The 17,811-nt window shown below is 34.3% G+C and overlaps 1 pseudogene; it reads left to right on the top strand.

The window, feature by feature from the left end:
* The first annotated feature begins 774 nt into the window (after positions 1 to 774).
* On the top strand, positions 775 to 17,373 carry LOC131036534 (auxin response factor 4-like; annotated as a pseudogene).
* Positions 17,374 to 17,811: the final 438 nt, after the last annotated feature.

The raw sequence follows: 17,811 nt of genomic DNA, 5'->3' as shown, positions 1-17,811 counted from the left end.
TCATCTTGTATTAATTATTAAAATGAAAAAAATCAAAAGACAAACACATATCATTTTAAATTTTTAATGATCTTAAAAGTTTATAGAATTTAGAAACAAATTAATCTTGTTAATCTTCAAACTACTTAGAATAAAATTCTTTTAACAAATTCAAATGTGAAGAATTGGAAGTTTTTCTTTTCTTTTAACTCTAAAGGCATTCCTATGATTTAGCTTTATCTTGAGCTTACTTAATATCAAATTGGGGTCAGAAAAAAGCTAGCCCTCTAGGAATGTATTGCAACTGCCTACAAACCACATGCATGAAGGAAGAATTGAAAGATTAAACTATTAATATTGGGAGAGGGGAGTCAAGAGGCTTGTGCATTCAACATGTATGGAGAAGCACACATCCCTCACCTGATAATCCCCATTTTGAGGCAAAGGGAGGGAAAGAGGAAACAGGAAATAATCTTAAGAATTCTGGAAAAACAAACAATTAGTTATATTTTATTTATTTCAAGGTGTTTTCTAGAGAATGCAGTTAAAACAAGGGGCAATTTGCGGGCTTCCAAGTAGTAGACATGTAGTAATTGGTTTAATTTAAATTTACGCTAAAATGAATTGAAAATTAGGCATGAAATATATTTATCAGATCTAAAAAGTAACAAATCATATGATTTAGTACACAAATATCGAGAGATTTGAAATTGCCACATAAAATTTTGATAAACACCAACAATAATAGACAACAATAATAGACAGTACCTATTGATTTGAACTTGCTTTAAGAGCATGGCCGCTGGACCTAGGACTCCATCTGATTCATCTTGTTGCACAGGTGAGTGGTGTTCTGCATTGTGTTGTTTTTTGGGTGTGTTAGAATCTTTATTCTTCTTCTAACCTCATTTAGAATGCTAGGTTGTGCTGGTGCTACAAGATCATTGTTTCTTCTAGAACAGGCCTTTGGACACATGGAGTTTCTGCATAATGCATTCGGAACATATCTTTTGATCTTCTGATAATGTTTGTATTTTATTGTTTGGACACATGGGGTTTCTGCATAATGCATTTAGAACATAATATTCTGATAATGTTTGTAGTGTTAGTTCCTTTAATTTTGCTACAGATGTCTATGAAGAGCTCTGGCATGCCTGTGCTGGTCAACGTGTTACCGTGCCAAGTATTGGAGAAAGGGTGTTTTACTTCCCCACGGTCATATATATATATATATATATATATATATATATATATATATATATATTTATATATTTATATTTATATTTATATTTATATTTATATTTATATTTATATTTATATTTATATTTATATTTATATTTATGATCATTTGGCTGGTTTTCCAAAGAGTGGTTGTACTTCAATGTGAATGTAAGCATGATCCCACGAATTGAAAGTCTTCCTAAATCATCTTTCAAAGACCACCATATCATCGTCACTGCATGCTCGGCCTTTGTCTAAATTAGTAATAAACTTTGTGGAGATCAATACCTACCCTTATAAGTAATGTACCTCTTGATATTTCTTTGTAATGAATACCTCTTTAGCTCCTTCAATTCCTCATACCTAGACATCAATCGAAATGAATGTTTGTATAAATTTGGTGTTGTATTGCAGGTTGAAGCATCCACGAACCAGGAAGCTGAAAAACAGATGCCATTGTTTGACCTGCCTTCCAAAATTCTATGCCGGGTGAAGAATGTGTTGCTGCTGGTAAATTAATATTAATTCTTTTGTGCTTGACCTCATTTTGCATGGTTCTGAACTGTGGTGCTTAGCTTCCCATTCTTTGTATCTAGAAGAAGCTCATGGTCCATTTCCTAATTGTGTATCCGAGCTATTTAGCTTATGACATTCCTTACAGGCTGAACCTATCACAGATGAAGTGTTTGCTCATATTACTTTGCTTCCTGAGGCAGAGGTATGTTCTTCAATCCTTCTTATGCTAAGGCCTGTTTGGCATGTATAGGTCCATATGAAGTTATATCTCAGACCCAAATTCTTTGACATTCGTAATGTATAGAAGACCTAAATGTAGCAGGAAGTGGGTGTGCTGATATAAGTTGTTTCATTCACAGCAGGATGAGTGTTCCACTGATATGGATCCTACTCCTCCACCACCTCCAAGGCCTTCTGTGCATTCATTTAGCAGGACTCTCACTGCTTCTGACACAAGTCCGGGTGGATTTTTAACTTTTCCCAAGAGACATGCTTAGGAATGCCTTGCACCTCTGGTTAGTTTCTCAAGTGGACAATTCTTCAAGCATTAATATTTAATTTATATATTAACCATATTATAATCATTTATCTAATGGAAGTTTTCTGTTTTTAATAGGACATGAGTCAACAACCTCCCACTCAAGAAATAGTTGCCAGAGATCTACATGGAAATGATTGGAGTTTCCGGCACATCTATCGTGGTGGGTGGCTTGCCATATTCTCTACTAGCTTGTATTAAACTATATTTCAAATTTAGGAAGAAATGTTGAATTTTTCCGTCCAAAACATTATTCAATTTAGCCCGTATTATAAAAAGATGGATGCATCTGTTTTCGGATAAACAGAGAGCTGCACTTGCTTTACACAGATGGATTCGTCTGTGTATGGGCACTACCTGTCCTCTGCATCCCTCTGTATTTTAGTTGAAGAGAAGAAAAGGGCTTGTGTGCTGTGAGGTTTCAACTTGTAAAATATTATAATTGTAGAGTTTCAGGAGGTTTTAGATTTTGATTTTTAAATTAAGAAAATTTATTAAAATTATAATTTCATTAATCTAATTAATTATATTAGATTTAGGTGCATTCTGAATTTTAATTAATAAATTATTTTTCATCAGTGTTGAAGTGATTTTTTTTTTTTTTCAAGATAAATTTATATTTTATTTTTTATAAATTTAATTTTTCTTTTTTTTTAAATTGATGTCTAGATTTATATTATAAAAATGATAGATTGTTTAGTTCTTTTTGGATTTCGTTATATTTAAAAAATAAAAATCTATTTAAAGATATATCTTTTTCAATTTTTTAAAATATTATATATATTTTTTTTTTCAATAAAAGTGGATTATTCCACTAAATTTTTTTATTAATATTTTTTATTTCTTACAGAGGATTCAAAGAGCATACTAAAGGAAAGAACACTGAGAAGAAAACCTCCGGTCACAGCTCATAAAATAAGCCTATAGTATCTAACAGATCAATTTATACACCTCGCCCAAAACCACATACAAAATGCGGTCACAACACATATAATATCAATTTTGCATAGAGCCCATATGACAATTTGCCAAAAAAACCCATCGGATCTAGATCATAATGCATAGATCATATATAAACAGCTAGAGTGGTAAAGTTAAAAAGTGTTTAAAAAAATGAATTCAAAAATCTTAAAAATATGGGGTATATTATTTTTTATAGTGTATTAAAGACTCAATAGCTGCTATCAATGGAAGAAGACAAAATTTTCCAAAGCCCTGTGCCAAATCCCACGAACCAAAAACCTTCATGCCAAAAAAGAAAGTATCAAAAAACCTTTGGAAAAACACTATTATATTAAATACCATGACGTCGAACACTTCTCCAGACAACGAACATGAATACTTGAAATGAAAGGGGAAAGTGTGAATAATTATCATCATAAAATTTTACATCGACGTTACTCAAGAAAATCATATGACTATTGTTGCAAACCTTCCCATACCCTAGAAGGAATTTCCTCAAAACCCACCTCTCGCTAATTAGCATTGCTATCAATGGCTAAATTTGCCAAATAATCTGCAATCTTATTAAATTCTTTGTAATAATGGGATACCAAGAAAGATTCAAACAATTCTAATTTTTGTAAAATGGGATCAAGTATATACTCCAAATTCCAACAATTCGATTTCTTTTTCATAACACATTGAATAATCACCATGGAATCACCTTCAATTCTTAAGTCCTTAATACCCAAAGAGATTGCCATATCCAATCCAAATGACAAAGCATGAAATTCTGCATAATTGTTAGTTTTAAAACCAATAGCATGACACTTACCTCGAATAAAAATTGCATTGTGATCATAAATTGCCATTCCTACCCCAGCTAGCCTAGGGTTACCACGAGAGGCCCCATCAAAATTTAGTTTAAAGTGCCCCTGCAGAGGAGGTTTCCATCTAGTAGAGCATCTCTTACCTATTGCATCATTCTTTTTTAAAATTGAACCATGAAAGGGTAAAATTGACACCAGCTTCCAAACTCTAGTAACTCTACTATCCCAGTGCGAAAAAGAAGATTTTCCAAATTCTTATAAATAAATGACAAAGCAACCTCAGAGATTGAAGACTCAATTTTTAATAGAACCTCAAACACATGAGACCTTGTTGTTTTAAATATCATGTTGTTTCTCTCTAGCCAAACATTCTAAATCACAATAGATGGAGATATGATCCAAAGGCATGCATAAAAAGATGAGGCAAACATAAAGGGCCAAGATCTAAAATGGGAAATGAGATCCTTACCAATAACAAATGATATATTTAACTTCTCAAACAACCACTGCCAACATTCATAAGCATAATCACAATGTAGAAATAGGTGTGAAGAAGATTCCAAATTTTTGTTACAAAGGACACAAGGGAAAACAACACTAATACCAAGCCTGTCTAGTCCCATACCTGTAAGGACTCTATCCTGAACTGCCAACCAAGCAAAGGCTCTAGCTTTGGGAAGACAAGCCAAATGCCAAAACAACTTATAAGGCCAAGAAGATAAATCTTTAGCAACCATAAGAGAGTTGTAACCATCTTTAACAGTGTACTTACCAGAAATATTCTTTGTCCAAATAAGTTCATCCTCATAATCAAAAAGAAATACAATTCTATCCCCCAAAATCTTTTCAAAATCTAATTTCATGCTTTGATCAACATCTAAGAAATCAATCGACTTCTATCTAGCTAGCTTAAGTGGTCCACTAGTCACAATTTCAAAATAATCTGCTACAAAAATGCCCCAAAGGGAGGAAAGAATAGTGATCAAAGGAGACCAATCCCTAATATTTACCAAAGGTGTGTGTTCATTCCATACTTCATCCCAGAATCTAACCTTTCTACCATTATGAACAATCCATGAGAGATGAGGCAAAATAACTGATCTACATTTACAAAGGAAATTCCAAATAGTAGAACCCAAAGGCAAATTTGAGACTTTAAAAATGTACTCTCTCAGTCCATTATTTAAATATTTGGCAAACATAATCTGTCCCCATAAGGAGCTAGGCTTGTCATATAATTTCCAAACCAACTGAGCACCTAAGGCTAAATTCTGATTCTCTAGACTCCGAATTCATGTTCCCCCAAGTTCCTTAGGCAAACATACCTTATCCCATGCAACTAAAGGAAATTTCTTCTTGCCATCTTTATTATTGTTCCGAAGAAAATCTCTAAGAGTATCTTGTAAACTAACAATGGCTGCTTTTGGAGACTCAAAACAGACATGAGATATATGGGAACAGCATTCAAAACAGACTTGATGAGAACAATTTTACCTGCCAAAGTTAACCATCTATGATTCCATGAGAGAATTCTTTTAGAAATGATCAAAATAATCTTATCCCAAAAACCAATCTTATCCTATTCAACAAAGAAAGGAATCCCAAGGTAAGTACATGGAAGGTTTCCAATCTCAAATCCCCAAAAGCATTGCAACCTATGCTAAACCAGTTGTGATGTATTAAGGAAAAAAATATTTGATTTATCACCATTCACTTTCTGACCAGAAAACGATGCATAATTTTGTATTATTCCTTTAATCACTTTTGCCTCAATTAACGAAGCATGTCCAAATAATAGAGTATCATCTGCAAATAGACAATGAGAAATACTTTGAGGAATATTCTAAATCCTTATACCTTTCCAAAGCCCCCGCACTTTAGCAGCCCTAATAGCCCAACTAAAGGTTTCAGCTAGGAGAATAAACAAAAAGGGAGAAAGGGGATCTCCCTGTCTCAAACCCCTAGAGGAAGTGAAAAAACCACAAGGAGAACCATTAATTAAAACCGAGAATCTCGCAGAAGAAATACATGCACAAATCCATTTGACCCAGGCCTTGGAAAATCCTAACTTTTCAAGAACAACACATAAAGCCCCCCACTCTACTCTATCATAAGCCTTCATCATGTCTAGTTTAAGTATCATGGCCAGGGTTCTTTGGGTGGAAATAGAATGTAGCACCTCATGTGCTACAATTGCACCCTCTGTCGTCTCCCTTTCGGGAACAAAACCACCTTGCTCCAATGAAATGATCCTAGGTAGAATTTTTGCCAACCTAAGGGAAATTGTCTTCATAAATATCTTATACAAAGTGTTACATAAAGCAATAGGGCAGAAGTCAGCTAAAGTCTTAGTATCCTCTTTTTTAAGAATAATTGCAATCATTGTAGTATTAAGTTCTTTTAAAATGGACCTATTTCTCCTAGATTCCTCGAGAGCCAATAAAACATCATTTCCCACAAAATCCCAATATTTCTGAAAAAATAAAGGAGTAAAACCATCTGGTCCTGGCACTTTATCCGGATTCATGGCAAAGACAACACTCTTAATTTTGTCTAAGGAAAAAGGGAGACATCAACATCTTATTGTCTTCCAAAGATACTAAAGGAGGAATATTAGATATAATATCACTACTAAGATTCCATTTTCTGAAGATAATAATGACTTAAAAAACCTAACTACCTTTGAAGCAATGTCCTCTGGCTCTGTCAATAAATTCTCATTCTGACATTGAATACAAGATATCCTATTCTTACATCTTTTAATCTTAGTTGAAGAATGAAAAAATTTTGTGTTCCTGTCACCATCTAAAAGCCATAACTCTCTAGATTTTTGTCTCCAATAGATTTCCTTTCTAGCTAACACCTCCTCAAGCTGTAATTTTAGTGACTTCAATTCATCAAAAACTTGTGACAGCATACCATGTTGAAGCACATGAGTATTAAAACACTCAATCGTATCTTTAATCCTTTGTTTCTCCTGAAAAATGTTCTTAAAATGCGAGATATTCCATTCCCTAATATTCAATTTCAAATAACTTAACTTCTTAGCAATTAAATATTATATTTTTGCATATAGATATGAATTTTAATAATATTTTTATTTCAGAAAATATAACTAATAAAAACAATGAGCTATTTTAATCTAAATCATTGTTATGATAAACAACAAATAGCAATTTATCTTTTCTATAATAAAATTGTATATATATTGCGAATAGTCTCTAGTGAAGAGCGAGGAAGAAAAGCTAACTTTCTTATAAGACGCATATTTGTGTGGACGATTGTGATTGAGGTGCTTGTTCTAGGGTAAACTGTTGTTGGGCAAGGATTCATTTGCTATCAACAGGGTGGAGTGTCTTTGTTAGATCCAAAAGACTTGTAGCAGGAGATGCATTCATCTTTATGAGGTTTGTAGGCTTGGCCATTGTCATCTAAAAAAATATTATTTTTGGTGTATTCTTAGAATGTTTTTGGCTTTAGAGGTGAAAATGGTGGTGAGCTGCGTGTAGGGGTCAGACGTGCCATGTTTCAGCAAAGTAACATTCCATCCTCAGTTATGTCTAGTCATAGCATGCATCACAGAATGTAGCTTTGTGTTCTTGCTACTGCGTCACATGCAATTTTAACAAGGATTGTGTTTAGTGTCTTGTACAAGCCAAAGTGAACTCATGAAATTTCCTACGAGTCTCTTACCACTCAAATTAATCTATTTAATGCGCCTTACTGATAAAAATCAGAGGAATGTGAAAGAAACACTTAGGTAGGTTGTCAATTTGTAGAAGCTTACAAAGCCTTTGATAATTTTATGATTGGGCATGGGATGCATTTTAGTATTTTATATTCAAGAAAAGGTAGCAGTATGTATGAGGTATTTGTAAGTGGCCAATCTTAAATTACACATTAAGCAATATATTAAATCTAAAGAATGTTAGTCAATTCTGAATGTTTATACATTTAAACTTAGAAATCAAAGCTTAGTGTAGCCTCTCACATAATTGATGTTGTTTCAACAAATGTATATAGCTTTATGGAGTTTCGAAGCAATTTTGCTTTGCACTGTCAACAAATATATAAATGGGCAACACTTTTTGTCTTTTATTTTCATTTTATGAGTAGTTTTTCTTAGCCATGTTTAAGTGTTAGAGATAGTTGCACTCCTCATTTTCCAAGGAGCTTCTTGCATTTTCTAGATTACATTGGTAAGGGGACAGTATATTATTTCAATCTACTTATATTGCTTTGTCTAAATTCTTGTTTTATCCTTTTTAATGTCTGGATCTATACATATTATGCAGAACCATCCCGACAGAATTCATAATTCCTTATGATCAATACATGGAGGCCATGAGCAGTAATTTCTTAGTTGGCATGAGATTCAGGATGAGATTTGAGGGAGAAGCGGCCCTGGAGCAACGATCTTTCTATTGAGCACTTTTTACTTTAAAATCTAGTGTAGTATATGCAAGACAAGTATTGATAGATATATTATGATGTAATAGATAACAAAGCATTCAATACTTGTTCTATTTTGGATTAGGATATGGCGAAATTTGAAATGTGCCTAGAGTTGTAAGTTTGTAAAATAGATATGTGATGTTCATTGTATTATATAGGAGATCAGTAACTAGCAGTTGTTTGATGGCTATAGCTAGAAGATAAATGCAACTGCATAGTAACAGGAACTTCTTTTTGTTAGCCCAGGCAGAAAATAACAATCTAGAATCTCTGTTAGCAGCAGATAAAAAAAGAATGGAAAGAATGGCAATCTGAATATAATTCGTATTCAAATAAAAAAACTGTATATCCAAAATAAAATAAACAAGCAGATATAAAGAGGAGGCAAAAATAGTTGTAAACTATTATACAAAACTGTTGGAATAGAAAAACCTAATAAATAAACTAATGAAAAATTAATCTAAATAAAACTAAACCCGTGAAGAGATATTAACATCCCCCCCTTAAACCAAAGGGGTTAGGCTGAGCATTTCTCTAAAATTCTCAAACTTTTCTCTGCCCAAAGCCTTGGTAAGAATATATGCTGGTTGATCTGCAATGGGGCAATATTTAAGGTATATTGTGCCATCTTTCACATAATGCTAAATCAAATGAAACTTTGTATTGATGTGCTTGGTGCAATCACTAAATACTGGGTTTTTAGCTATTTTGATAGCAGATTGATTGTCAATGAAGAGTGGAGTTGATGAAATCCGTGGTGTCTGCAAGTCTTCAAGTGAAACCATAAGATTTCCCGAGTTGCTTCAAAGGCGGCCATATATTCAGCTTCGGAAGAAGAGGCAGCTAGAACAGATTGCTTTTTAGATCTCTAAGAGATGACAGCAGATCCAAGATACATTAAATACCTAGATGTAGATTTTCCATTTATGGAATCACCTGCATAATCGGAATCGGAATAGCCAACCAAAGAAAATTGTTTTGTCTTGGAGTATTTGAGCCCATAGTGTTGAGTACCTTGCAAATAGCAAAGAATGCGCTTGGCAGCTAACCAATGAGTTTCTCTAGGTTGTTGCATAAACCTTGAAAGAACTCCAACACCAAAATAAATATACAGATGGGTAGTTGTAGCATAAATCAAACTACCAACAAGTTTCCTATAGATAGTTGCATCAACCAATGCTGAAGGGCCATCTGAAGAGAGCTTAAGACTTTTCTCCATAGGAGTACTAAGGGGTTTACAATCAGCCATGCAAAACTTATGCAAAAGTACACCAATATATTTTTGTTGGGTGATAAAAATAAAATGAGGTGTTTGAGTTACCTCAATACCCAAATAGTAATGAAGATGGCCCAAATCAATCATATCAAAACCTTGCTTCATTTGTTCTTTCACATTTTGAATATTATTCTCATCAGGACTAGTGATAAATAAATCATCTACATAAACAACAAGATAGACAATAATCTTATCAAGTTTTTTAACAAAAAGTGTGGCATCATCAAATTCAAAATGCTGGAAATTCAACTTTAAGAGATACTCGGTAAGTTTTTCATACCAGGCTCGAGGAGCTTGTTTCAAACCATATAATGATTTAAGAAGCTTGCATACCTGATGTTCTTTTCCATTGACTGCATACCCATCTGGTTGAGTCATATAAATTGATTCATTGAGATCACCATTTAAGAATGTTGTTTTAACATGCATTTGGTGAATTTTCCACCCATATTGAGTTGCAAGGGCCAACAAAGCACAAATGGTGGTCCATTTTGCTATAGGTGCAAAGGTTTCATCATAATCTATGCCCTCCTTTTGAGCATAACCTTTGGCAACAAGTCGGGCTTTGTGTTTGTCAAGTGTGCCATTTGCTTTATATTTATTCTTGAAAATCCACTTGCAGCAAATAGGTTTACAACCAAGTGGAGGATCAACCAACTGCCATGTGCCATTTTTCAATAGAGCGTCATACTCATCTTGCATAGCTTACCTCCATACTGTAATATTTTTGGCTTCATTATAGGATGATGGTTCAGAGTCAATTATGAGATTGAGTTCAACAATGGTCTCCAAGTTATCTGCACTATTAGTTTGAGCTTGGAGCCTTTCTTTGTAAGAGCTTGTTGTACTTGTTTTACCTATTTCATTAGGTCGTAAATCTTTCAATGTTTGTTGGACTTGTTTTGCCCACTTATGAGAAGACTTTGGTTGCACAAAAGATGTGACCATTTCATTACTAGATGTTGTATTAGTGGTTAATAGTTCAAAAAGTTCAAGCTCATCATGATGGGCTTCTTCTTGGTCATTTATTGATGGAGCAACATGAATTAGATCACTTGGAGATATAGATTCTATATGTGGAATCACACAAAAGTTTTCTATCAAAGGAGAAAAATTTGTAATTGTATCAAGCTGTTTGAATTTACATTCATCATTTTCAACAATGTTGGAGGTTTCAACAAATACAACATCACATGTAATAAAGAATTTTTTGTTGACTTCATCATACAACCAATATGCTTTGGAAGATTCTGAATAACCAAGAAAAATACACTTAATACTGTGATGTTGTAACTTACTTCTTTTGTCCTTGGGAATTAAAGCATAGCAAGGGGAACCAAAAATATGAAGATGTCGAACAAAAGGAGGATAGCCAAACCACACTTCATATGGAATAGATTGGTGTAATGCAGATGATGGAGATCTATTACGAAGATAAACTGTAGTTCTTGTTGTTTCAGCCCAAAAATGTAATTTGATTCCTTTAAAATATAACATTGCACGAACCATATTCATGATAGTTCTATTCATTCGTTCAACAACACCATTTTGTTGAGGAGTACCTGGACCAGTAAGATGATGTTGGATCCCATTTTGATGTAGAGAGTCCTAAAAAATTAGAGAAGTAAATTCTCCACCATTATCTGTTCGAAGAGTACCAATTTGAGATTGAGCTTGTTTTTCAATCATAACACGAAACCTTTTAAAAATTTCAAAAGCTTCTGATTTTTGTTGCAAGAAATAAATCTCCGTCATGCGACTGTAATCATCAATAAACAACATGAAATCCTTAGATCCTCCCATAGAATTTACTGGTAAAGGCCCACATAAATCAGAATGAATAAGCTGCAATTTTCTTTGTGCTCTCCAAGTGGAGCGAGAAAAATAATTTCTATGTTGCTTGGCAAGAATACATGCTTCACATTTTTCAATTGTTTTAGGCAAAACAGGTAATCCATCAACACCATTCTTTTGCAAGATATGAATGTTATCATAGCCAATATGCCCAAGTCTTGCATGTCATAAAAGAACAGAAGATAGACTACCTTCTTCAGTAAGATATGCAAAAAATTTAGAAAAAGAAGTGCCATTTAGTTTTAATAATCTCCCATCCTCACATCCAGTGAATACAACCTGATTATTTGATTGTTTTCTAACAACAACTTGCCCATCTTTTAACAGAATAGAGTAGCCTTGTTGTCAAATTAATACTAGTGATAACAAATTACATTGCAATTGAGGAATAAACAATACATCATGAAGCTAAATAAATTGGACCACATGCACTTTCATGAAATTCCTCAAAGTAATCATGCTGGAATGTCATATGTTGTGTGGCTCCAGTATCTAAGATCGAAGAATCATACCAAGAGGAATTAGATGCAAAGTCAAAAACAAAAAGCACATATTGATCACCATCACTATCACAAGCAAATTATGTTGCTCTTGGAATTTTATCATCTGAATGTTTATCATCATTATAAACTTTTGTTTTATCTTTTTGCTTAAAAGTATTTTCTTTAAAACTTTCGATCTTATCCCATGACAACTTGCATTCATATGCTTCATGACTTCCTTTTCTACCACAACTTTTACAATATAAATGTTGCCTATCATTTTGATTATCATTTTTTCTCCATTGACCTCTACCTTTGCCTCTATCGATATAACCTCCTCTTGAAGAGCTCTTATTTAGAGGTTTTTCTTGGTGAGCAAAACAAACATTTTCATTAGTATTATCTATTTTCCTTCTAAAAGCTTTTTCACATTCTTCCAACTTTTCAACCAATAAATCAAAAGTAATGGTTTTCAATTGGTTACTTGCTTGAAGGGACTCTAGATAAGTAGAATGTGTTGGAAGGAGTGCCTTAATAAAAGCAGTGAGATAAATATCAACTTTCCCACCAACAGCATTAACATCTTGTTTTATGGCTCTAATTTCAGAAGCCAAATTCATAACATCACCATTTTTTAATTCAAGATTGAACAATTTTAATTGTAACTGAATAAATTCTAATTCTGAATGAGAATCAAATAATTTTTTTAAATTGTCAAGGGCTTTCCAAGCAAATTTGCATCCTTGTATATGACGATATACATCTCTATTAACTGAAGCTCTTATCAAAGCCAAGGCTTTTGAATTTTTATAATTCCAAATTTCTTTTTCTTTAACATCTGTTGGTTCTTTAGGTTGGGTATCTCCACTTTTATATGCCATTCCAACCAAGTATCTTTTCCAGTTAATATTTCCCCAATCAATGAAACAATAGACTGCATTGTAAATTGAAAATAAATGTATATAGAATTTGCACAGTTTGCAAATTTATAGGATTGCTCAAAATCTCTTGCCAAACTTTACCATATATAACAAGATATAAAATTCTTATACAAATAAATAAAACTAAACCCATGAAGAGATATCAACACTTTTCAAATATGATGTATACCTGATATGTGTTTCTGTTGGACAGATCTACTGGTACTATCATTAAAATAGGTGATTCTGATCCCGTGAGGTGGCCGGGTGAGGTGGCCGGGTTCAAAGTGAAGATGCCTTAAGGTATTTATGGAACAGAAGAAAGTCTTTCTTTAGCTTTAATTTTCATCAATATGCAATTATACAGAACTGTGCAGCTTCTTGCTTAAATTCACTTTTCTAATTTTGTGAACTTCAGGTGCAACGGGATGCAGTAACGATATCAGCTATTCCACCACTAGAGAGGGTCTCACCATGGAAAATAGAACCTCTTGTGACACCGTCAGAAATTAATCCTTTGCCAATAGAGAAAAAAAAAAGGCCCCGCCAAATATGCTGCCTTCAAATCAAGATTTGTCAGTTCTTGGTAAGGATTATGTTTTTTATCACACTTAACCAAAGAGTCACTAAAGTGACTTTGTTGCTTTTTATTCTCAAAAGTTTTTCTTTTGTCTGGTTTTCGTCTCAGATAAGGCATCAATTGATTTTACTCAGTTGCAAAGATCTAATACAAGGGTCTTGCAAGGTCAAGAACTTATAACCTTGGGAGCATCTTTGGGTGAAAATGACGTTGACAATACTCTAAGGACAGTTGCGTGGGGGCCAAAACTAGATGATGTCAAAACAAAAATCGTATGCTCTCAGGGAAGATTGATTTCTGAAAGTTGGATCTCACTGCAAAGGCATGACTCAGCATATAGTGGATCGTTTCCCAGTTTTCAGGGCATTAGTGAAATGCAAGAACTGTGTGTGCCATATACTAATCGTATTTTTGAAAATTCACAAGGAATGAAGCTTCCCAGAAACCCACTTCAGGAACTCAGTGGTCTTATCAGATACAATATCTGACCTCAATGGCACCATCTCCCAAACCCAGTGGAAATATGAGGTGGAATGGCTTCAATGGGAACCCAAATTTATCAAACATGGGAATGGAAGCTTTGGGAAAATGGAAAATGCATATGATGCCGTGCCATTCAGAAGTTTCAGGGGGAGATGATAGTGTGGGCAAAAATTTATTGAGAAACATGCAAGCTAATAAACAGGTAACGAAGAAGCATCAGCCTGGTTTTGCTTCAAGGGAAACTTCTAAAGATAAGGGAGTTGAAGTCATTTCACTCCCTTCAGACAATAATTGCAAAATATCCGGTCTTGAATTGATTGACATTTTCTCAGGCATTGAGCCATTTCCATTGAAAAATAGAGGAAGACCTACAAGTTTCTGCTCATACCCCAAAAGAATTTCTTTCACAATTCCCACAGTTTGACAACAGTTGGAGCCAACAGGGTTGATCAAGTCTGATACATCTGCTATGAGCTGTGAGCAAGAAACATCATCTTGGAGACCATTACAAGAAACACAGTCCAGAGCTAAGAGTAATACTACAAGGAGCTGTACCAAGGTAGTAATCATTCTACATATCTATAGGACACAAATTAGAGTTTTGTAAATTTTATATATTGTTGGAAAGATTCTGACAGTTCAGAACCATATTTTTTATCGCAATGAAGGTACATAAGCAGAGTAGTGCTCTTGGGCGAGCTCTAGATCTTAAAAAATGTGAAGGATACAAAGAGCTCGATTTGATGTTCAATTTTAAAGGACAACTGGAGGATCCAAGAAAAGGCTGGCAAGTTGTCTACACAGATAATAAGGGAGATATGATGCTTCTAGGAGATAATCCATGGCAGTAAGTATCAATGTCCAATATTCCATCCAAAAAGAATAGCTCGTTTCTCACTAGGTGATTCTGTCATAACCTGGCGATGTTGTAATTATTTTCTATGAATTGTTATTTGAAAATAGAGAGTTTTGCAGCGTTGTACGCAAGATTTTTATATATACCCGAGAGGAGGTTGAGAAAGTGAACCCTCGTGCCCCTAGTTTGGAGCTCAGGAGAGTGTGTGAAGAAGAACCGATCACTAGCGAACTCTCTACTCTTGCAGCCACTGATGCTCGAGTCACTTAATTAGTCAATTCTGATATGAGTTGGTTCTAATTGGTTCCTGAATACTTCTACAGCGTGTTGTCAAGACTGGCAAAGAATTTGGATGACATTGTAAGAATGTGCTTTTGTACGCAATATCTAAATTTTTGTGGCTCTGTTCTGATTTTAATTACTTGGGGAGTCATTGACCCGTGAACCTGAGTTTCTAGTTTAACAGTTCTAAAGTAATTTAGATAGCAGACTTTTGTGGATTAGATCTAGACGTATTAGCAGGCGGAACTGATTTCCCAAACAGAGATTATAGTGACTGTAATTTGATATTTTTCTTGAATAGCATAAAGTTGACATGTGTCCATAGGTATAACCTTCGAATATGTGCCCTATGCAGTGCAAAGTTAATCCTTTTAGGACTTTACTAGCCCGGATGAGGGTTAATATTCTATGTTAACCAACTTCAAAAGCCCATACCTAGGATGTGGTAGCATTCTCTTATTGTAAACACATGATGGAAATGACTCAGTTTAGGTTTGATGCATTATGAAGACATGCTCAGCTAGTGGAGTACTTATGAGATTTTTGTTACAATTTAATCTGTTGGAGAATATGAAATTAATGGTTAGTTCTAGCATAGTTAGATTAATAAATAAATGTTAATTCGCTGTTAATTATTCCCATAGCAAATAATGACTATATACATCATTGTATAAACATCCTTTTGAATCCGATTGAATATTGATTTCAGTTTTGTTAAGCACTGGTTTTGTTGGAATTAATTACCCCCATATCGAATTGTTGTACCACATTCACTGCACAGACAAAATCCACTAACTCTTCATTATCAAATCTGATTTCTATCATTTATTGCAGTGTTTATCTTATCTATTCCCCAGCCGCCACTCTGGATATTTCTGTGATATATATTATTGTCTTATCTTCACAACTACCGGGTAATACAAAACAGGAATGTTAACCGCCTCGCTATGGTTATGAATACGGAGGCATTTGCAATGGTTTGATCATCAGATGTGTAGCTGATCATACATGCTGAATGCAGTAGCATTCTCAGCCAATGTAATGATTTGTCTTCAATTGATTAATGAAGATGAGTGCTGGAGCACTGAGGACAATTTGATAAATCTTAAATATATATTGTGTTTATTTTTTGAGTATGTGTGTTTATTTTCACTCCATCCACTCCAACAAACTGGTATCAGAGCACGAATGTTCAGGGAGTCCTGGAGTTCTGAGGCTGAAGCTATTTGGAAGAAGCAAATCATGTGAAGTTGTTCACTCAACTAAAGTCACAGGTGTAGGGTACACAGAAGTTTCTGAAGATTATTTGTTATATAGAGCTGCCCCAAGTGTAAGACTGTTGCCGAAAAGCATGTTTGACACCATCATTCTAAGGAAAGTCGTGTTCATCAAAGGGGAATGAGAAAGACATGCAGATAAAAAAAAGTCTAGTTACCAAAAGCCGCTGCAGAGAGGAGAGGAGAGGCACGAGAAGGAGATTGTTGACTTTGTATGGGAGGGTTAGGAAAACAGGTAGAAAGACACGAAGCACGGTTGTAGAAGGAATCGGTTTAGCTTCTTTTATGATTATCAAAGAAGATGCCTGTCAAAGAAAGTGAAGCTGTAGACTGTTGACAGGTGATGCATGAGCCTCACCGCCATGCACTTAATTTTGACTCCCATGAGTATTTGAACAGTCAGTTTAGATTTAGTTTGGATTTATTTATTTAATAACTGTCAGTTAAAAGTGATAATGCATGTTGAGAGAGTCTTTTTTTTCTTCTATTTTAGCTGCAAGCTCTATAAAAAGACAATATTATTGCTATTTGAGATCAAGTTTGAGAAAGACCTCTGAGATGTAATCAATTCTGAATGATTGAATACAGGTTTTTTAGTGTGTGTTTAAGCAATGTTCTATTTTATGTATTGGCCTCTGTTTATCCCCTGTTTTCAGAATTCATTTTAAGTTTATATGTGCTGTAGCAGCATTGTCTGTGTTTTACAGATTCAACACACGGTATCAGAGCAGGCTGATCCGAGGAATGTCAGGTTTGACAGCTGCAAAAAAAGATAAATCATTGAGGATTGAGACTACCGCTGCGTGCGAGAAGATTTTAATCGTTGCTTTTTTAGCTGCAGATGAGAGGAAGAAAAAATGCCACTGCCCATATGCTACGTAATAGATGTCGCAGTTGTAAATATGCCCCTCTTTTGTTTTAAAGAAATTGTGCCCAATTTAGTGGAATCGCGTAGCAATTACCACCAATTACAAACTGAGATTATTGTTTTCACAGTCTGATAGAAAAGAGAGATTGTTGTTATTATACACACAAAGGGAGCCCAAAGACGAGGATATCGCTGTTTTTTTGTGAAAGCAAAGAAAATAGCCCAATCAATAGTGCAGAATGGTTGAAACGAAGGTTGCAAAGGTAACAGGTATCACTGTTTGTAAAAAGTTTACAGACATTGAAGAACTGTCGAAGGAGATTGATGTCTGTTAATTTTGAAAAGGAGAGACAAAGAAGGAAGAAAATTTGAAATATCAGAGAAGAAGAGTATCAGGTAAATTCACATTGTTTGTTTCAATGAGAAAGACATGGAAAAAGGTGAAAAAATAA

This window comes from Cryptomeria japonica, chromosome 5 (genome assembly GCF_030272615.1).
Source record: "Cryptomeria japonica chromosome 5, Sugi_1.0, whole genome shotgun sequence".
Taxonomy (NCBI): domain Eukaryota; kingdom Viridiplantae; phylum Streptophyta; class Pinopsida; order Cupressales; family Cupressaceae; genus Cryptomeria; species Cryptomeria japonica.
This window is presented reverse-complemented; position numbering and strand designations above follow the sequence as displayed.